This window comes from Bombus vancouverensis, chromosome 15 (genome assembly GCF_051014615.1).
Source record: "Bombus vancouverensis nearcticus chromosome 15, iyBomVanc1_principal, whole genome shotgun sequence".
In the NCBI taxonomy this organism is placed as follows: Eukaryota; Metazoa; Arthropoda; class Insecta; order Hymenoptera; family Apidae; genus Bombus; species Bombus vancouverensis.
This window is the reverse complement of record NC_134925.1, coordinates 10871542-10894856: the sequence shown is the minus strand read 5'-3', so window position 1 is coordinate 10894856 and position 23315 is coordinate 10871542. Positions and strand designations below refer to the sequence as shown.

The window sequence follows — 23315 nt, the reverse complement described above, 5'->3', positions numbered from 1 at the left end:
GCGGTGCTCGATGGAATGCGAAATTTGTTGACCTAATGATTTAATGAAGACTCGAAATGCCAACAGCGATACTTACGGAGAACAACGAATGTTCAATGAACGTTCACATTTGGCCGTAGGTCGTCGTTGTCCGAGTCGTGTATAATCGGAATTGTAACTGATGAAACCGATCTTGGATGTGCTACATATCGTGTAAACGTTTTCGTTTCGTCCCATCATATGTCAATTTAATATTCTACGGTCAATTTATTGATAGCACGATATTATATTCATACAAATATGTAAATGTCGTGTTGAAACTGAAACGTAATTTTCGATACTCGATGCATTAAAACGGGATATTGGCAAAACTATGCAAATATATGTACAGCGATTGTCGAACAAGAAGTATTTGGATTATCGTTAGGGTTAAATATACAGGACGTTTAAGGCTCTTAAGATTAGAGTGGAAAGAAATTGATAAGAATCAGGCTCATTTTGAAATTAAAAAGAGAAAAGACACGTGTATAATAATATATGTATGTACTGTTAATAATATACTGTTTGGTAACACGTTATAACACACTATAATATAGAAAATTCATAATGAAGCCGAAATCAATCCTCGAAACGAAATGTCTAAAACGTCAAAGTGTTACAGTAACGATATTACCAATCATCCTTTTGCCTGTGTGTAGTGACGAATGTCAGACCTAAGATCCCATCAGCTAGTTTCTGATCATCCAAACCTCCAATCACGGTTTTAGAGAGAAAAAGAAATTTGAGGGTGGGGACAGGTCGAGGGAACAGGAAAAATTGTGTCGCGCGCGGCGTTTGCAAGAAAATCGCGAAGATATCGAAGGCGCCGTTTATCAGTAGAAGCTATGACGTCGTGTGGCTTCCTCAATGAAGAAAAGTCGAGTCGCAGCTCTCCATAAAATACGACAATACCTCCAGAAGCATTAACGTGATCTGTGTAAGCCACGTGAGGCTGGCTGTGGATGCGGCTCCTGAGCATGTACCATCGGGACATAAATAATGCAGAACACTCCTAGAGCCGCCAGTTCACGTAGAACCAATACGTTCCTCCTACAGAACTGTAAACTAGATAGGTTAAAATCTAGTCGATGGAATACAGCGCCGAGGGCGGCCCGTGAGCCCGGCTTTTCCGAACGAATATAAACCAGGTGTTTCACTTGGCCAACTTGCATTATCTAAATACTGTAAATTATTCAAACTTTATGCACTCAATGGAAAATATAATTAACAACGAGTGAGAGAATATCGATAGGACTAAAATAATAGTGAAATTAATGTTGCAATTAGCAACTTTCCTTTGATTACCGTGGAATACAAAAGGCGAGTAAGTCTTTTTTGAATTTATTGGATCAAGTTACTTTTTGCATTTTGTATAATATATGACGTGGCTGCAACGTGCGTGCACTTGTTTGTCAAAAATCGATATCGGCAAAGTAATCGAGTGAAAATGTGCTACAGATTTATGGAAAATATGTATCTACATGGATACCCAGTATATTTTAGTATTGTTTAGTCAAATAGTTAAATTCTTATGACATTTTGGTTCAGTTGAAAGTATAAAAAGAACAAGGTTCTTTACGAGCCGTTACAATTATCAATTCACACGTAGCTAATACTAAAAAATATTTAAAGATTCATCGTTTTATTTTGTAGGCCAAAACGCTCTCAATTATGAAATTTCTATAATCCATTTGAAATTGTTAAATGTTATACAATATGTATAACGTTACTTGATAGATAAAAGATGATTTATGTTAGAAATAAAACGATGGTTACGCAAAAATTTCACGAAGTATACAGTAAGTAATTATTCTGTTTCATATTAATTAAACAGTTAGACATTAACGTAAATGCATTTCTTACGTAGAAAAGAAAAGCAGATGATTAATCGTGACAGAAAGAATAATTTATCAATCTCTGTTGATAATAATTTATCATCATCGAATTTTATTAGTGTCTCTGGAATTTTGAATAAGATAAAGTTTGTCCTTCAAGGTATAAATAATAAATTATTTCCATAAACTTGTTAACGCATTTGGATGTTTATTACAGGCTCGCGTAATTTATAATACATGTTTTTTGATAATCGAGGGCTGTTCGCTTCATCTGTTTCTTTTAAGACGCTTTACCTACTCTATGTTGTTTCACGTTAGGAGTTGTGACTTAGTTCGTATAAGAAGTTTCCCTTAACTTTCTTTTTGAAATAACGCTCGCAAAATTAATCCTCTTTGGGAGTACCGTGCTACTCTCGAATTTCAAATTCGATAAAAAAAAAAAAAAAGAAGAGAAAACAATGAAAGCTCCTCACTCTACGGGAAACTAATATCAAACTTCGCGTAAATATATAAAAATTCACTAATGAGAAATTTGGAATTTTTTAAAGCATTAACAATATCTAGATTAGCGTCAATCGATTCCAACTGTAGCACACGAATTTTTCTAAGTTTACGAGTTTAATACTTATTTTCAAGTTATTTTATTTTCAAAATTTCCCTAGCAAAATGAGAAGAAATATCTCAGAAAGATTTTACAACAATGTTTTCTAATTAATTTCACCTTAATACCTTTTGTAGGACGTCGATTGAGCTCTTGATTAATTTATATAATAGCCTGGCAATTATCAACATAGTCTTATAGCTTACTACTCAAGGGTGTCACCTTAAACATATTTCAGAGAAAGCAACACGAGTCAGCGATAGGATTATGTAATTAGTAATTAACAACAAGTTAGGCTGGTTTCACTCATACAAGCTCTACGTCATATATAGCAAGATGCGATTATTGAGAGTTTCCGACAACTTGTTAAATAATACACTGCACTTGTATAAACTTGTATGAAATGTAAAAAATATGTATATAATTGTATAAAATATTCTCAAGTATGTTATATTTAGTTCTGATCGCTATTTTTATTCTAAATGCTTTAAAATTCTTCAGATGACATACATACTAAGACACGTATATATAATTATATATAAATAATTTTGACGATTTTGTTACAACACAGATGCATGCGTAGGAATTTCCATGGAAATAATATTTTTAACATGTTGACTGTTGGTATCGTAAACTTACTTGCCTTTAACTTACAGTACAAACCAAGTATGGGTAATCTAATTATTATCCCTACCTCAACTGAATGAGATAAATCCACGTTGATTTGGTAATCGGAGTGTTGCTTGGCGGTCGCTATGTAATTGACAAGACCTTGTTGGTTCTCACTGTATCAAGATAGGTATGTCTAGTTACATTCTAATTACATTAAATTGTAAGTAGATTTAACCGACCTAGGGAACATAAACTGTTGTCTTCCCGTCTGTCTGGAAATTAGAAAATTATTCGTCTTATAAAATATTATGCAACCAGTGGATTGAAGTAAAAGTTACGAATTTTATCTTCGCCAATTCCGTATTTATTCTCAATTTCTGCTATCGATAAATAGTTTTATGGGCCAACGCGTTCAACATCTCAAACATATTCATTCCACCAACGTGATCCTTGCCTTGCCTCTTATTGCGATTGTCTTTCTTTACCTTTCTTCTAGATCTCTTTTTGTAGCTTCTAATTCTGTTCTCGCAGTTGATTTATTGAATTTATTGAATTTACCGAATAAACAGCATTATTGAAGATTTACAAATTTGAACAAAATGAAGTTATTGATTGTCGATCGTACGTAATCATTGACCTATGAACCTAGTACATATTACACAAGATACATACTTATCGTTTATAAAAGTACAAGGACATTGCATATTTATCTTTGTAGAAGAGGTAATGTGGTTCTTACACAGTAATGTTTGGACAGAGATCACTACAATTTCTTAATACAAAAAAAAGACAAAAAGAATTGCAACAATAAATCTGATACAAAAAAAATAAATTGTCACAAAATGATTGATGAGTCGTTATTTTTAAACGACGTAATAAAGAATTCTTATAAATATTAAAAACATACAAAAGTATCACATATCAACAAGAATTCGTAATATTTTATCATAACGAAAGGGAAAGAAGAAAGAAAGAAGCGAGGTGTACATTCAATGAAACTGAAATCCATTCGCCTGATATACGTTTGATTCATCAATTTCAATCATTTTGACATTTCGAAGTTAATAAAACCGAGATATATACCTGGTTTGTATTATTCATGTTGTAATTCGTAGGTGTTGCGAATGAGAATGAAGATGTAAGCGAATGCTGAAAAGCACTGTAGAGTAACGGATGTGTGGCGATGGTGTGAAAGAAAAAATGCATGCTACGTAGGAGCAGAGTGTACGTGAAACGGATGATGTGTATGACGATAAGCAAAGAGCGTGTGAAACATTTTGCAGAGATTCGGTGTGGAAGGAAAAGCAAATATATTATCAGAGTGCAGAGCACCGGAATGGCGTTGACAATGCAAAGTATGTTTCAGATGTGTTTATAAGTGTATGTTGTAGACACTTGTAAAATAACTATGATTTATGTGATATGACTACAATTTATATTATTTAAATTCACAGAGTATTTTGAAATATTTTAATAAATAATTCGTTCTATACATATGAAGATTTATTCCAAATATGTTTGAGAGTTATGCTCGAAACTCGCAATTGAAATACCAAAAATCTAGCAAAACGAACAATATCAAAATTATACTGTATCATTCGTATATTATATGATACAATGAATAACGCTGGAATGTAAAATTGCACAGTTTTATACTTTTATAATCGCGTCGACTGAAATATACACATCGTTCCTCTCAAACGGTACTCTTTCCACGCATTTCCACGATTCAAAGGTAATTCTTTTCACAAGTCCTTACAACAGATTATTCTATCTCCTCGCGTTATTTGCCTCGATCCTCGGGGAGGAATTAGCGGAGTAAACGCAAAACTCGAAATCGAAAGGGAACTTCTTAGGAGCCTGAATGCTCGTTATCGGCATCTTCGGTTCGTAACTCCGTTTTAAGCCAATAAACAACGCCAATGCGGGTAGCAACGATCGTCTGGATGCATCGGACGCTAAACTTCTCGGTTCTAGATCTGGTTGAACTCGTGCTCGAGCAATCAAGGGACGCCAAGTATTCCGAACAAAGTTCAAGATAGAAACGTTTTGCTGGATATCACGCGTACTTGCACATTTATCGTAGCGTACACGCAGTCGTCTCGCATAGCTGACATTAATCTGCGAAGTATCTCCGCAAGGTAGACATTTAGGTGTGTGCCAGAATCGCTTTGGAAGGCAAAGGTGGAGTCACGCAACCCCTTGGGCATTCGATCGCCGGTTTAAGTCGATAAGTGCAATTCGATTTACCCCATTGCTACCGACGTAATGCATACTTTATACTGGGTTTCTCTTCCTTTCAATTTCCTTCCACTTCAAGTCGAAGACCACAGCGACAACGAACTATCGTCCCAATGTAATGGAATCACCATCTTTTCTCCTCGACTTCATCTTCGTCCCCGTAGAAATCAATTATCGCCACTAGAACCAATTCCAAGATATTCTGCTTGTCGCTTTTGTTTGCCTTCTACTTTTTCAATCATTGCTTTTAAACAGTAATGTATAATATTTACGTGGGGGTATATATTATTGATCCTTTCAGTGTAAACTAAAATGATGCTGTGCTGCAATAACATATGTTGCGATATTTAAAAGAATTTCGTCTGAATATATCTAATTATTTATCCGTTGATTAATATACATCTTCCATATTGTGGATTTCAAAATATCAAATCTTAGCAATTTACAAATTTAGACGTGCTCCACAGTGAAAGAGTGAAATATTTTGCGAAAGGAACTTGTGTGACGTACAATCTAAACTACACCGAAAACTTTTGCTAGCGAAAACATATTTTTAAATTTCAACTACTCGAGAGTACAGACTTCAACCTGTTTTAATTACATTTAACTTGTAGTATCGTAACTTAATTTGCGGTTTTATTTTTATTGTATATAGAATATGGAATAGTTCTACTTGTATGTAGATAGCTTCAAGTTCACGAAGACTGAAGTTTTATTGTGTCATATGCAGCGTACAGGGTAAAAAAGCGTGATCGTGCGGATGCATGCGACAGTTCAAATTCAGCTATTCAAGCGTTTTTTATCAAAGCTTTCCTTGTATTTCGTGTGGAAATGATTTTCCACGAAAATAGCATGAAAACAGGAAAATTGCGAAATTTTCGTTTTGAAAACAAGATATGAATACACGTTTCTAACTATAAAACACATATTAGCTCTTTGTTTTATTCCTCGTGTAGTTATAAACATAGAAAGACACCGTGCAATTGAATTTTTTCTCAGAAATGCAAGTTTGTGACAGGCTTATTTCGATAATTTGATAACTAAATTGAAAAAATATTAAATTATATGAATTACAAATGTACTAAAGAGCTAAAACTTGTGCTATTTAGAAATGAGGAGAATTTTATTTAAATTAAGAATATTCTTATTTTATTTCTACATTTCTGTGAAGATTTATAATTCTTCATATTTCTAAAATTTGCAAACAGTATTCGATAATCCTCGGATGAAACAAATTAATTTATTGACGGTTCGTACCATAGGCATTTAATTTTTAATTAATTATCAAGGAAGCCCCATACGGTTGTCATTAAAACATGGCTATGGCGCGCTCATCTTAATTTTCTGTACAATGGAGCACCACGCACCCTAATTACAACCAACTTGTACGAAATTCAGGGCCGTTTCCTTTTTTTGGTACTCAACGTGGGCACTCACCTATCTGCATACTACCACGTTCTCGCTCTCCGCTACTTTTCTAGGGGGCTAGTTTAAAATTAGGCTAATCAATCATCTCAGTCCGCTTTCCACCCTCCAAATTCATTAAAGCCAGCTCCTGGTTTGGCTATTCAAAGAATATTAAATTAGAAGTCGAAAATTATTATTGTTTCTTATTGTTACTCATTTTTATTCTTATCGTCAACTGATTATTAGCAATTAAACCGTACAGAAAGGTTAATCAGATGCATAAATAAAAGATAACAAGTTTACACTGATAAAGCGATTTCAAGTTACTGAAATAAAGATATTCAAATAACTTGTCTAATCTGAACGGGTCTTTGACTAAAGTTTGTAAATGTTTCCCGTGGTTCAAAGGATGACAAAATTGAAGTTCCTGCACTGCAAATGCTTGTAAGCTGCTCTAGATGTCAGCATATCCTATACTATGAAAGCATAGAGGGTACTTTTTTAGATCGTACATTGGATCAAAAGATAAACGTAAGTTTCTTCGTTGTAGACTATGGCCTTGGATAGAAGTTCCGTAAAGACTGTGCTCTTACGGTAATTATAGAAGGAAGAATAAGGAAGAGCTTTAAAGGAAAAACATCTTGTTCAGCGGAAGTAATGGTTCAACGAACAGATTAAATTTGATATAGACATAAATTAAATTTGATAAAATGAAAGCCTCGTTAGTTGGAAAAATTATGTGTGTTTGCGCCCTGGGCTTAATTTAAATGTTAATGAAGTTAAATTAAACGCTCATTTAAATGTTATTGTTCCCCTTAAATTACACTTTATACATCGCACTCATAAATCAAGTGCCAATAAACTAATGTTATATGTTTCAGTTCCAATTATTTTATCAATGATTTATTATAATCATTTACTAATCAATTATTGTACGAAATTTTAGTTTTGGAAAATTGAATTTCGCAGGATCTCGAACCCATTTAAAAGAAATTACACAATGTCGGCGTTATAACGACTCATTAAGCTTCCTCGATTAATAAATCGTCAATTTCTCCGAATTCTACGGAACTTCGATATTGTTCGAAATAGTAAATTTATTTAAATCACCTAAGCGTATCTACAAAACATGGAAAAACAATATCCATGGCTCAGCGCATATTCAATGAGCGTATCTATCCGTGACCCGCTGATAATTACGTCGGTTACGAAGCGAGGCGTGAAACTTCGTTAACCCCGAAGATAATCTAACTTTATACACGTTCCGTGATTGTTTCGTACATTATTAGTCGCGCAAGCGGTTATTTTATTATTGATACCAGGCTGATGGGGCGGCGCTTGAGTTGACAAGTGCTGCAAGTTCATCATTTTTGGAAAGAGCCTTCAGGGCTTGTAACGCAAAATACATCGTGAAATACAAAACATCTCAGGCAAGATCGTTCTTACACTGCTTTGAACATACAGAAAACTCAAATGAAGAGTTTTAATATTCAAACTACATCTACAATCTGTGCTTAAATATTAAAACGATTAACGGTGTTGTGCACAACTAATAATAGTCATTCTTTTTTAATTAATATTTAACGTTCCATCAACTACTTTCATTTTTGTATACAGTAGTTACAAAAAATATTGGCTTATTGTTATTTTCAATGAAGCGTCTTTCAATAAGGTTGTACGTTACACTTTCATAGCATTAAATTATAATCATATGAAAGTACTACCGAATAACACGAAATTTAATATACGTGGATCTCGTTAATTAGTATGTAAATACTACAACAAATACAATGGCGTTATACAGCAAATAATTAGTCTGTGAAATAATGATTACAGTACTGAGAAACTTTGAATCACATTGAAATTTGAATTCAAATGTGCCCGCCGTTAGCAGCGACGCTATAATTAGAAATGCCCAATTACGTCAGACGCTGTCACTTTCAAGATGGCGGCGTTACTCTTAAGACGTAATATTTTCTCGCGATTGAATATAAAATTCATTGTGTTTTCTCAAAATGCTGCGTGTCTGTGCGTGTGTACGTTTGCTGTGTGCTGTTGTACGAGCTGATTGCTGAGTGTGGATTCATATTTAATTGCGAGTAACATGAAATATCAGGTACTCTTTCTGTAATATTAATCTACACATACAGTGTACGTAAGCTTCTCATATAATATACAATGAGTTATAACCAAAATCAAAGTATTAATTCTCAATCTAAACAATAATATAATTTTGTTTACCTATACGATCTTAGCTGTGATATGTTTTCCAAACTGAATTACAATAACTTTATTTTTCATATTTAAAAAGTTCATTTCTTTTGATACTACTACGCAGCTACTACGCAGTAAATATAGATACATTTACAACATATGTCTACCCAATCATCTCAGAGTCTTTTATTACACGAAACATGCTTTTGTATACTGTCTCACAATTTTAGCTATGACTTATTATATAAATGAAAATTATGTCAATATACAGCGACTCTAGGAAATCATCCCAATATTCAGTACAGGTAATTTTTATAAATATATTATACAAACTATATTATAGGAAATGTTATACAAGCGTGACCAATATAATCATGATAATTGCAAACTTCACTATATTTGTATTTAAAGTAAGGAAATATATCAATTCCTATCTTTATTCCCGAAAATGAAAGACCATAAGTTATGATTAATAATATAACGAAAATATTGTAGATTCGCAGACACCGCGACGAAATACGAACAATCCAATTTTAATTTCAACCAACGAAAGCGGTTAAATTACGTCGGTTTATACAATGTTACTGAGCGCTGCAGCATATTACGTGGCAGATTCAATCTTTTTGCAATTCGACCGCAAGCCGGTCGCAACAGGTCCCTCACTCCCGTCGTGTCATGTGCATGCGTGAATAAATCCCTGGAAAACGAATAAATCACAGCAGAATGGCCACCGAAAAAGATAAGAATATCAAGGGAAGTATACTTACGTACGATTCCTGTTCTGGTCCCAACTGCACTTTTGTACCCATTTCGTAATATTTTATAACCGCATCGTAATGTTTCACGTATGAGTATCGAAGCATATGCGAAATTGTCGTTTGATGACCAACGCGACTGATTATAAATCGATATTCCTGTTTATATCATATTATAGTCTATATTACTTTATATTACTTAATTTTTTCTTAAGCTTCATAATGTAGAAGAAGTCCAATTACTGTAACATACTGTAAGCAGAGTGACGAACAAAAGAAAGTTCAAAATTTATACTTGTGTACACGAGAGTATACGTAAAATTTGTGTTAAACATGCACAAAGATATAAGACACACAATTATATTGTACATTCATTTCTTTTGTAACTATATAATTCAGTTTTGTAAAATTACAGCGTTTTTCCCATTTACACTTTAATCTTTCTTTTGACCGTCACTATAGAGGCCACAGTTATCCTCTTTTCATCATCAAGTTCGTATTTCATGAGTAGCATCCAGAGTTGTATATTCCAAATTCCAAACGTCCAAAAATATATAGCCAGACTTAACCAGTATAATTGGCTTTCACGTTTCTCGCTTAGATCCCAGCATTACTATGTATATAAAATTACAGTCTGCCGTGAATCGGATCTACTCTTAAGCGGACCCATAGTAATGTTGTAGTATTTGTTAAGCAAATGTTCAATCATACATAACTAAGAGGAGTTACGTCTGCGTTCCATGCATTATAAAGATGACTGCTAGTCCCGGTTTGTTCTTACCGGCTTACCATATTGTCTGTTCTAAGCAAAGTGACGTTAACTTGGAGTGTACATGGCTCCTCTGATATTCTAATAGAATAAGCAATGGAATTGTAGACGCTAGTGAATGTTACGCACGTGGTTGACCAGACCACAAACTTTAATCCAAGTAGATTCGCCCTACATACAGTGGCTAATGAAAGTCCATATTCCAACACTTACCATGGAATTTTTTAATGAATATATTATAATTTTAGGAATTTCTAAGAGTGTTAAGAATATTTTTGTGAGCCACTGTGAGTGGCTGGCGATCTGGTAACGAGAGATTAAAATGCGAAAAAACGTGACATTTTCATCTTTTTTTATAGGCAAAAGAGGCTTCAATGAGACGATTCCAATTTCCTAGAGTAGTAAGCATTGGCTGCACAATTAATAAATAACTAACAAAAATTACAAATTATTTGTAAGTGATTTTAATAATACATTAATCATTTGAATTCGGCGTATTTTTAATTTCCTCGTTTGTTTTTTAGTACAGTGTGAAGGCGAAACTTCAAGGAATATATTTTTAAACAATTTGAAGCTTGCGTAACTTCGTGCTACGTAATCACCAGTAATCTCTTTGTGTTCCCTAGAGGCAACACCCGAGTGAAAAGGTTAATAATAAATTTTAATGATAAATTTTGATAATAAAATAGTACTTTCAACGCGTTTATCTCGGAAAGCTATTTTCGCACGTTAATCTCTTTTAACCAGAGCACATCACACATGATGCAACTTATTGGTCGCCCAACATTATCCGTAATGTAACGAAATTTTGACTTTTGAGGTTGAACTGTGAACGATGCAAAAAGCACGTTCTGTCGCATCACGTGAAACACTGATTGTATTACAGTTACGAGAATTGCATTCCTCTCAATAGTAAATTTAATAACAATGTTTTGAAGCGATCTCTATCATTTTACGTGACTACCGACCCAAACAGTCTCTACGCTTCATAATTTCGAATATTGTCTCTTTGATGCGTGCGTTTCTCTCTCCGTCTATCTTCCTCGCTACCAGATATATTTTCCAATTATTATCTTCAACAATTTATTTTTATTGTGTGCTTTCTACCAGAACAGTTTACCCATGTAAATTTCCAAACGATCGTTGCCATTTCAGCTCGATAATCCCGATTTACGAATGAAATTACGTAAATTATACTCAGTCAAACAAAAGGGTACTCGCGATATTTACGAAGGCCATTATAATGCAAATATAAGGGTATTTATCAGGCTGAATCTCTTTCGAAACTGTTAATATCATCCCTGCCGTTGATAAATCCGAATATTTCAAAATGCATTTTAGTTAAAAGTTTGATGCGGTCACTGACCAAAAATTAGTAAATTGACACAATATAGGCAAAAAAAATTTTAGAATTATTGAAGAAAACTAATCTAATTTACTTTTCTCTTTTATCATGTTTGCGATACGTTTTTGCAGCTTGTGGTATTCAATTTTATCAAACTTTTATTTCGCTTTTTTTTTTGTTATATTTAATAATTATATTTTATTTCATAAAGTAAATTTCGATTTATATTTGATATTCACGAACATTTCTCTGACAATTATCGAACATTTTTACGCAACAGCTTTTCAAATTTAAATGTATTTCACCGTCACGTGAAGAATAGTGAATTCTTTTTGTATGGAACAAAGAATTATGCAATATTGCGATACGCGGCTAGCTTCTTTATTTTTATGCGACATGTTCATGCATCATCATTTCATATTTCACCTTTGTTCCGCCACCAGCTCTAATTTTATTATACTTTATTATGCTGTAGCCTGGATTTCCCTCGTGCCAACATTTAATCCATAAAGAGATTGCTAGAATTTCATATTCTAATTTTATGTTGTACACCGACAAGTCACTCCCATTTAGTGTTTCTCCACATGTTAGTTGGTCGATAACTCTATATTATCTTTCCTTTTTTAACATTAAAATATATTTACATATATTTCTATAAAATATTTTTGAAAGTAGATAAATGTAATTGAGTAGTGAAAACATTTACGGATAATAAAAGTGACTAATAAAACTAATGCAATTTCTTCATTCAGATAGTTTACATGCTGTATTGTGAGCCATTCTTTTGAAAATTAAGATTGAATGCCAAATTTACGGGTGTAATGGTTCGCTGACCTCTTTTATGAGACAAATGCTAGATCGGACAATCTAGATACTTCGTTGAGCGATATAGATGAACTTTTCCTCCTAAAGTGTCATTTCCCGACACACAGACAAATCCTGTATACCGTGTGAAAAGAACACACAACCATAACTTAACCCCATCCATAAACCAGAATTTGAATTACATTTATGAAGACTGAGTTATGACATAGAATGTATATCTACTGAAAGAAACTGTAAATAAATAAATTAGAAATTAAATAATCCCATGTAAATCTAATCTCAATTGTTCCAGACATTTATAACTACATGCGTATCTATTGGAAGTTAAACATGGAAAATGCAAAATATGTCAGCTATTAAGAAAGGAATTCAACGAGGAAATAAAGTCTCAAACGTGATGTAACATAGAAACACGAGGCAGTGCAAGCTAAAATCCTGTGCGGTGCTAATAACTCCGTCGTAACAGCGTTCTTAACTACCCTACGCGAGGAACGAAACTTGTAAATCAAGTTGTTTAGCTCCTTTCGAAGGCGACAGACGGGACAGAGGTTGTTTCGTTCACAATAACTAATTCTTGATGGTACGCGAACGCGCGGGGCTAATTGAAGCACGCTTGAATCTACAAGAATATTAGGTGAGAGAAACAGTCGTTCCGTCTCTTTCCAAAATCCGTTTTCCGCTCACCTGGTTGGAGGATGCGCGTATAAACGTCACACAAATTGTTCCTTTATGTAGGGCCGGGTCGACACGAGCATAGAAACGAAGCGTTATCCCAGCGATTGTCCCATTCGCTCGTCGGTTCCGCGCTTGTTTCTACCGCGGCCGGAGGAAAATTTGTACGAGCCCCGACGAACGTAAACAATGGATCCGGCGCCGTTGCTGAATAACCTCGTTACCGATGGAGGAGCATAAAGATCACGTCCACAGTGGCGGAGAGCGATAGGATCCTCTAGAAACTCCTCAGGCCGATGTATTTGCTTGCTCGAGTACGCCTCTGCTAATTATATTACTCTTTGAAACTGTATCCGCCAGTCTTTGGAACATTGATCTGCTATTGTGTGCCAGGCCACGGTATCTACAGGGTGACTCGGAAATGCGGGTCCAGGGGATAAATCTACCCACTAAAACAAGTAAAAATTGTCGTACGTACATGCGTTCTAAGTTCCATACTTTTCGAATTATAGACGACGAAGGAGAGTATCTTGCTCTTTCGGTTTTTCATGATCAATTATGTTACGCGTCACACTTTTGCGCCAATGTTTCGTGAACGTTATAATTTGCTTCTGCAGAACATGAAACTGTTTCGGGTTTGCTCCGAAGAAGCGAGTTGTAACGTTCAAAAATAAAAAGACGTGACATCCATCAACCGCCGTAAAAGTTTAAACGAATGAATTTAACCACATTGGCCTGGGAATGGTTCATACGATACTTCTTACTTACTTCAGTGTGTAGATTCACCCGCCTATGTATGGGCATGCATTCATGAATCGCCCTGTACAGATATATACGTGTATACCGAGGAATTATACTTCGTTACATTCGTTGTTGTATCGTATTTCCCTGCTGAAGACTCTTCGAATGCATCCTCCGAGAAATACCGGACGTGAAGTCCCGACCTGAAGAAGATCATCAGCTTACTAGGGGAAAAGATCTGAAGGAGTTCGAAGAAGTTTCTCCGAACGAACGGACGAGCAAACGAGCGTGCGGTTCCTCATGTGTATATATGTATATGGCCGCAGGTGTATTCATGCGGACAGAACGAACACCGAGGACCTGTGTAACTTGACGGAAAATGGTCCGACACATTCGAAATGAAAATGCAGTCGAAGGTAATTGGAAAAGTAAGTTGAGAAGCGGAACGACGAAACGACAGCGCGCCGCGCTGGACGTGGTTTTGAGACAGATACGTAAATCTTTGTGTTACAATTGATATTGATTGATCGTGTACGCTATTATGGAGTGACTAGAATTAGAAGAATAATTTTTTCGTAACTTCGATTAACTATACACATTTTACTTAACTCGTATAATGCATTTTAATCGGTATCTAGACCCTATTTTTTTCAAATTGAGTGATCAAAAAATCGAGCGTTTATTCCTTCTCGTTTTACAAGATGTGACATTATATAATAAGTTTAACACACATCTATATCTTCTACCTTACACGTATTACTTTCAAAAGCTGCACTCCGTAAATATTTATAGAGATATCCCGCTTTGATCGGCGAAACATAAAGCGGGAAAGTTACAGACACAGCGCTGTCTGGATTATTTTTCCTCCGGAATCGTATTTTATTTCATTATTACCATAATGTTTTTCCGCCATCGATCTAACCCGATAACATTAATTAGCAATTTTATCGTTTGTCGACGAGTCGACTAGCGATTTTTAACGAATCGTCGATGCCTTCGAAGGTAACTTCGTTATACACTGGCTAGGAAAATCGTTCCCTACTTATCCCAAACAATTTCCAGGAGAAACTGCTTGAAAACCAACTCGAAACTACTCCAGGAAATCGATTCTCTCCGTGAATCTTATTATACCTTACTTTTAATTCCACTTCAATAGGAAACTTGTTGATCGTTCGCGTGACAGCGCACACAGCATTTCCAGTCAGCGTGCCCCGTGAAATGTCATCTTCGTCTCTAGAATCTTTCGAATACAGCTGCTTCGTAGAATCTACGCGAGATAGAAATTGTAATATTATCTGTCCCATTATTTTGTAACAAATAATCAGTGTCAGTTAGTATCTGAAAACAACGTAATATTCCAATTTACAATAGCTGCAAACTATTAAACGAAGCATTTTTTAAACCAGGTACTATACGTTTGGTTTTTGGAGTATCAAATTTTTAGTAGCATTAAATGATACGAAATGTGGTATAATTGGACCTAATTAATTAATATGTAAATGCTACAATAAATACCAGTATGCTTTTAATCACTGTACGTACACAGCTGGGCTGAAAAAGAACATGATCGCCGATCTGTTAACTTAAATATTAATTTAAGTATGGGTAGAAATTGCTTGTCTTATTCAAAGTATGTTTCTTTGACACCGATACCGGGTATAAAAATATAAATGACACATAGAAAAATGATCATAGACCGATAAATGAGGCTCCCAGAAGCCAAATTAATCCATGTCTATTTTTTGTAAACTTTTCAATTTCATTAGCCACAAGTTTATTTAGTGTAAGAAGACGCATAAACATCTTGAAGGTAAATTTAGGGGAACAGTATGTGAAAAGCACTTTTTCGCTTATCATCATTGTTTGCAAATTAATGAAGATGACTTGTGTCACATCGCATTTGCCTTCCATCTGTGTCGAATATCGTTTACCATGGCGGTAGGATTGATTATCGCATTTCGGTAACGTGGACAAGCTTTTATTGGATTAAAATGCAATAAAACTCAATTACACTTTCGTGGGCTGCGAATTATCGATCGAGATTTCGGACCGTGGCCTCATTTCATTCGAGTCCTGATCTATTTACAACACGTGTCACATGACCAAAACGAAATCACATACAAATGGACAAACAAAGCGCAAAATAATGGAGTAAAGGCGATGATCGTTGATGATCGCTAAACGGTAAACGATCTTTCAATTATGAATATACTGTTTTGCGTCGTATTTCGATACGATTAACAAACTTTCGTTCGCAAATAAAGGGAATTCATAAAAAAGATTAATGTTCGGTGAATTAAAGAAAGCAATTTGCAAAAGTGCAAATTCTGAAAATAAGTGATCGAATGTTTGTGTGTAAATTTTTCAAGAATACTTCAACGTTATTATTATGTAATTTATTTCGTGGCATCGTGATCTTTTCTCGGTGAAGAAAAATATGGTTTGGAAAAAATAATGTAGAATAATACGTACGCTATATAATTTTTAATTAAATGGTAGAAAATCACTGTCTTAACTACGTTTTCAAAATACAAACGTCACATTTTAGTAGAAGCAATTCTCTTTGCTTTTTTCTTTCATAGTCTTGTTTCCAGAAATAGAAATAGAAATATTTCAGCCACGAAAAGATCTTCAAGTTATAGATTAAACAATTACAGTTTCAATGTTTATATTCCAATCAGGTACTAAATAAAACTATCTAAGTTAAATAATTAACTAAAAATAAAAATTCATGGAGCAACATTTTATCACACTTTTTGATGGTGAGTCAGTTTTTGACGAACAGCTCTTAATTCAGACAAATTGTTTTCGTTCCGAATTCATTTATACGAAGACCATGCGTGTGTGAAATATATCGAATACTTTATTCGCACATTGTCCGTACCAATAAACTCATCTACGTGATCGACATCTTTAATCCATCGGTATTTCACGTTGCTGAAAATTTCATTTTATCGAATTGATTACAAATATCCCGCAACATTTGAATTAACGATCGAAGGTAACATAAATTCATTATACATAGGATTTATGCAAACGTAAAGCTTCACATTTCACGTAGCATATGTATGTACTTCCAATCAACACAGTTTTAACAATGAATGAGGTGTTTTACATAAGTGCCCCCCTTGTTGCCACCATTTATCGCTAATAGGGAATCAAATACGGAGAATATAAGTAAATTAAAAAATGAAACAACTATTTTCGAATACGCCGATACAAAATTATGTAATTAATAAATATGATCAGAATACGTTTTCGACGATCGCAATGCGACTTGACAAATAACTTTTCCATACATTAACGTTCGAATATATAAACAACATTACCTATGAAATAGCTTAATGTCACAAACATCGTAAGTAGACAAGATAGAAATTAATCTTCTCGTAGTTTTGAGAAACCAGAGTCGAAATTAATCTTCAAAGCTTTAGCATTGATTATGGAACTTTTCACCTTTGGAGGGCGTGCAGGTTATTACGAGATTCGAGTAGCGCGAGAGGCCGGCGAGAGATCCCATATTCTAAAGGAATATGGTTTATCAATTTATTAGTAAGATGCACGGACGAACCTGACGGAAATGATGGAGCCGCTGGGAATATTGAAGACGAGGAACTTGATGCGTTATCAGGGAGCTCTAGGAATAGAATCACGTGCGGAGGAACCTGATGCCTTATCAACGAGTCGCACAAGGATGAAACTTTGTGAACGAACCCGATGCAAAATCCGACTACCACTAACAAGAAAATTTGCTGACGAACTTGCCATGTTGACATCGTCGGGTTCCAGTGAAGAGATTGCGGGTATTTCGATTTTTTATGAATATCACCAAAGAAATAAAATCTAAATAGGTATAATAAATTGTAGATATAATTTCGTTATCCTACGTGGATTACGGTGCATAACGAGGAGCTAGAATTTACCAAACTAGATACTCGGTGTCGATTCGTCAATGTGATTGAAATTCTATTCGGTAAGTTTCATAAACCACTAAGAGTGGAGGCAGGACTTACCCTAACTCTTACTTAGTAGTTTATGGAACTTACCGAATAGAATTTCAATCGAACCGATGAAGTCTATAAGGTTATTGAAGATTCAAAAAGGAACTTAAGCCTGCTTATAGATGCAACGTGCCTTTAATGAATATGATACTACGAGTTCTGCCCAAGGGAGCAAAGATCAGGCTGTTTGTGTAGCTCTATAGATGGATGGAAAATCATGAAAAAATTCCAAATAACGAGATCATTAACAATCGTCGTTGAATCATACTTTTATCTTTAGTTGCTGTCTTTCTGCTCTTTTCGAGCTCCCTGCATGAGATGAACGAAGAGTATCTACTGCTATCAAGATAACATTTATTAACGATTAACCGTTTCTTAAAAATTTACTTGGGACTTTACGCATTTACTATTATATATCTCCATATATGTTAAAAAGCATAAGTAATTTCGAAGAAGCAGACTTTGTAAACTATTCGCAACGTAACGTTTTTGAGGGTATTTTGTTTTAGCTATTTTATTTCGCCAAAGCCGAAAATAAGGGTCGTTTCTCACGGAAATGAACGGTTTTGAAAATTCTGCTTGCTGAACATTTGGCCGACGAAGGTCTTAACTGTAGGAATCCTCGTAAAACCGTGATCATACAGAGCGATAAGCGCTAAGCGGCTAAATAAGTGGTAATGCCGTAGCCAGTGTCATCGCTTCAAATGTCACTTTTATGATGTGAATGCGAATGTAAATAAATATTATTTATTTTTTAACGTGATTATAAAAAAATGTATACGAGTTACATAGGTTAGATTTGTACGTCTATTTTATACGCATGAAAGGCAACCTAGCCAGAGTCCTGAAGCTCTCACGGCTAGGATTGTCGCATTTAACATCGTTGAGTGGGCCATTGTTACGACTAACCTTGCTTCCCTCAGATTTTGAACAGTACGGGACGCAGCAAGGTTTATCATAACAATGCCAAGTTAATGATTTCAAGTCTGGCCGAAAATGCCTCAAATTCCCGAACGAGAGAAAATACAGAATTCGCCTAGCGGCATCCGCTTGACGATATGATCTTGAACGTTTGAAAAATTTCAGCAGAGACTAGCTCATTTGTGACCGCGACACGGCAACGGACATCTTACGATCGTCTATTATGCAGTAGTAGCCAGTATGCATTATTTAGAGTACACCTGGAGAGGCAGAAACGGTGCCGTCTCAATTTAATGGCCGTCCGACCGCCACGGCTCTCGACACCAAGTTAAAGCGGGTTCGTGAGTAGTTTCCTCCACGCTAGCCATATCTACGCCCCTAAATTAGATATCATATTCATCGCAGCGTTTGTAAGTGTCAACGTAACGTAATCTAATAGTACGCGGCCGAATTCATTATTCCGTTCGCCCGCCGCTAGGAAACGATTGCAGTGTCAGATTTGTGAGAAAGAGACAGATACTCGGAGATGAGCACGTCGGGAATGAAAAGAGACGAAAACAGGTCGAGAATTATGAGAATGAAGGCGCGAGGGGGAGCACGGCCAACGTGGTAATACCTTATTCGGGACTAGACCCTGGCTGGAAAGTCTTTGTCTTTTTTCATTCTTCGACGAAAATGTTAATGTAGAGGAAATCTGGCGGCCTGCCAATGATGGCGAACAGGCCGAGCAACATTCGCGAAAGTGCTCTCGCGAACTTAAACGCTTGGTAATTTCGTGACTGTTTCGCCTGGTTCGTGCGAGTACTTTTCCGTAAAAATAGTTCACGAACATCGAATGAAAGATTCTTTGCCGAAATTCAAATTTATTCCAGCGATGATACGAACGTAAGATGCTTCTCGTTCTGTTTCCTCGTCTCTTTTGTCGAACGTTTTCCCTCGTTCTGTTTCCTCGCGGCAATGGAAAACTCCTAGTGAAATTTCGTTCAACGAGGCCGCATAAATGGAATGGTAAATACTAGTGAATTTAATTATTTCGGGGAGACAGGCTGTTGGAGCACGTCCTGAAACACCTGGAGAAGCGAACAGTCATGGCAAAGCGTTATTAAATTTTTAATGCGACTTCGCCGGGAAAATAATGCGGCTTGCTTATTCGATTGCGTTTAGTCTTGAATAATTTAAAACCGACTGTGTGTAGAACACGCGTATTTCATGGGAAATAATACAATCGCGATATGTAGATTATTAATACCTGTTGTGGTATATCGAAGACGTCGAAGTAGGTGGTTGAAGCGTGTTTATATCGATAATCGTTCGGAGAAGGACTAGTATGTATCTAATTCTTTCGTTTTTTTCTCAAGTTATTGTTAAATTATGATTCTGTCGTTGACGTTGAATAATATTATTACTTGATTATTATCCGATCGTCATTGAGTGGCGTTGGATTGCAAATGTATATTCATGGCAACATTTCCAACTTTATATCAACGAGTAAAAAATTGATTTCTGGCAATTGAAAGGCATTCATGTTTTAGAAAATATAATATGTACTTTTGAACACGTATTATTACACGTTATTATCTGAAGCGAATTTAGCCACGATATAGTCCCTCTTGTATTATAATCATAAAGGTACAAGAAGAACGTTCATCGTTATGTAACTAAAGAAACACGTCTCTCGAATGTTACTGGACTGGTTGGAGGCCAATGTATTTTGTCACTTGTGGCAAATTAATTCCCTTCATACCTGAACCAAGAATCTCATTAGCCGGGAGAACACATGAATTCACAACTAATGCAGAAGATCCAAAGCGAACCATGAAAGCAGTAATTCAAACTTATCCGACGATCAGATAACGCTCCACAGAAACACGTACCTTTCAACTCATACCGTGTAAGAACCGTTGCTACCTCGAATGGGATAGATACAAATTTACCTAGTATTCCTCCAATCTGTGACAGGGATCTAAACACGCTTTTGTGCCAAACGATGTTTGCAGACGCGTCACCGACAGATATACACCTGAATGCCCTCGTAAGAACATGTAAGGATACCTGATTCGTTCGTTATCCCAATATCTCTATAGTACGCGGTTACAGCTGAAATATTTGGTCAGATTATTTCAGTGAAATATTAGATCGATAGATAATTGCGTCGAATACCAAGCGATATTGAATGTACGCGAGTTTCATTTATAGAAGGGAGAAAACAGAATTTTATTCGCGATGAAAACAGGTGAACGGTAGCAGGGAAGTTTTATTGTTTTCCAATTGTAGAGAAATAGAAATGGACAGGTGATTCGCGAGTGATATCAGGGATTTATTCGAGCGAACGATACACTGATTGTTGTTGTCAGCGTTCGTCGAAAACGGTTAACGCATCGATACAAATAACTAGCGACTATGTGACCGAATGCAGCCGTTTTGAAAATATTAAAAGTTTTCCCATAGTGAAAACGACATGCCCGTGTGTGAAACCGGCAAACAGTAGCTGTAATCCTAAAATAATTGCTCACGGAGGTACCATAACACGGATACTGCTAACCATACCGCCATCCTCGTGAACTATTTTAATATTTGAAGCGAGTATCGAGTTCCATTAGGGGACTTAACGACTAAGAATTAAGGATTAAAGCATCGAGCTGTGGAAACGACGGGATACGTTCCTTTTACGTACTTGTAAATTGTTGAGAACATCGAACGTATGTACGTTGACATCGTGCATCGTGATCAACTGGAATATAAATGCAGCGATGTACGATTACTTTTTGTAGCCGCCATATGTATCTATAATTAATATAGCACGAGCAAGCATTAGAAAACAAGCATAGAACTAACGAAATATTTAGCGATGTGTATATCTTGTGAGAAACATTCTTTACCTGTATACGTAAGATTGGCGAAACTCCATTCTTTGTACAGAAACGGCACATAACGATACGAGCCAGCAGGCTATAAAGTTATACGAATTTATTACCAACGTAACCACCCTTCTTAAATCAGTTGAGCGAGTAGTATTCCCCACTGGCTGACAAATATTTTTCCTAGGTCCTCGATTAAACGTCACATCTCCGGGCGAAATACGATTTGGTCACGGCGAAACGTTGTTTTACCCACGTAAATGACGCAAACGAAATCTACCGGTATTTTCTCTCCCAACATTAATCATGCATAATACTGTTCGAATAAAGTGCACAGCAAATTAACTTACTCGATTAACGCTAGGATCAACAGAGTGGTCAAAGTGACCAATTTGTGATCTCCTTCGTAATAATTTTATAGATTTACAATATGGCATTCTTGATTTTGAATTTTTCTAATTGTGAACGATTCTTTATAAAATATACATAGACAGAGGTTTGCTTCTTTTATTTGCTTTTTTTATTTCTTCGATGCAAATCTTATATCGCAATCGTCGTTAGATTCTTTCTCGTCGAAGCCCTCCTCTTACTTTCCAAGATCATCTTCTTTTAGACAAGACTACGTATTTAGTCTTAGAAAATTAACAACAAAATAAGAATCTCCAGCAAATCTACCATCCTAGCTCTTCCTTGTGAGAAAGTAGGAACAGTATCGCTGTGAGTTAGCGTTTTCCAGATCCGTTGGAGAAACTCAAAGCGAAGCGTAGTTAGGTTATTAGAGCTGGTTTGGAAACTGACACGGAGTCTATAGAAGCAACAATGGGTTTGGTCGTCGACGACAGCAATCCGTGGCTGCCGGACAGGCTGCAGTGTGTAAATACATTGAAGCGTCGAAGTATTGCTAACAGCTAGCAGCAACGAGGTGGCTCGACTTTGTTGCCAATATAACGATCCTATCAGTGCGGCGTGCCACTTCTATTGGGCTGACGCGACGCACGCTAGACCGCGTTCTCCTACTGCGATTATCGAGCCACGGCCAAGTGTAAGTACACATTCGATTGCGCTACCATAATCGGCAATCACGACTCACGACACGCATGCCTTATAGCTGTGCAGAACGCCGCAACCAACGATAGTCGATGCTCCTACCGCTCCAGTTAATCGAAGAATTGCACGTTCTGTTGTATTTGTCGCGTAAGAGACGAAGATTATATGTTGCCTTTGGCATAAAAATAATTTTGCCATATCATCCAGCAATGAAAGTGGATATCGTTCAAAGACAACGTTCGACAAAAAAATGGCTAAAACATTCTCAGCTACGAATTTAGTACATCGATTATTATATACATATATCGTGATAAAAAATTCATTTGATAGAATGGAACGTTATAAAATACGAATATTTCGTACATAGCATAATAACGTTGAGATTGTGATCGCGAAGTGACACTGATGGTTTGTCGTAACGTTAAACCATCCTTTAAGACTATACCTAAGCTT

The 23315-nt window shown here is 35.9% G+C and overlaps 1 protein-coding gene and 1 long non-coding RNA gene across 16 annotated transcripts in view; both read left to right on the top strand.

Moving 5' to 3' along the window:
• Nucleotides 1-23315, top strand: part of Sol1 — a 529381-nt gene that overhangs the window by 359869 nt on the left and 146197 nt on the right. The gene's annotated exons all lie outside the window — the stretch shown is intronic.
• On the top strand, nucleotides 8668-22373 carry LOC143303700 (uncharacterized). Of its 13 annotated transcripts, XR_013060242.1 has the most exons (8): nucleotides 8668-8830; nucleotides 9200-9233; nucleotides 9424-10906; nucleotides 10977-11099; nucleotides 12915-13256; nucleotides 13358-14463; nucleotides 17589-17838; nucleotides 17903-22372. It is a non-coding gene; the product is annotated as an uncharacterized LOC143303700 (long non-coding RNA). The 13 variants fall into 13 exon arrangements; XR_013060241.1 differs by having other exon boundaries at nucleotides 17589-22373; XR_013060240.1 differs by lacking the exons at nucleotides 17589-17838; nucleotides 17903-22372 and having other exon boundaries at nucleotides 13358-13764; nucleotides 14068-16588.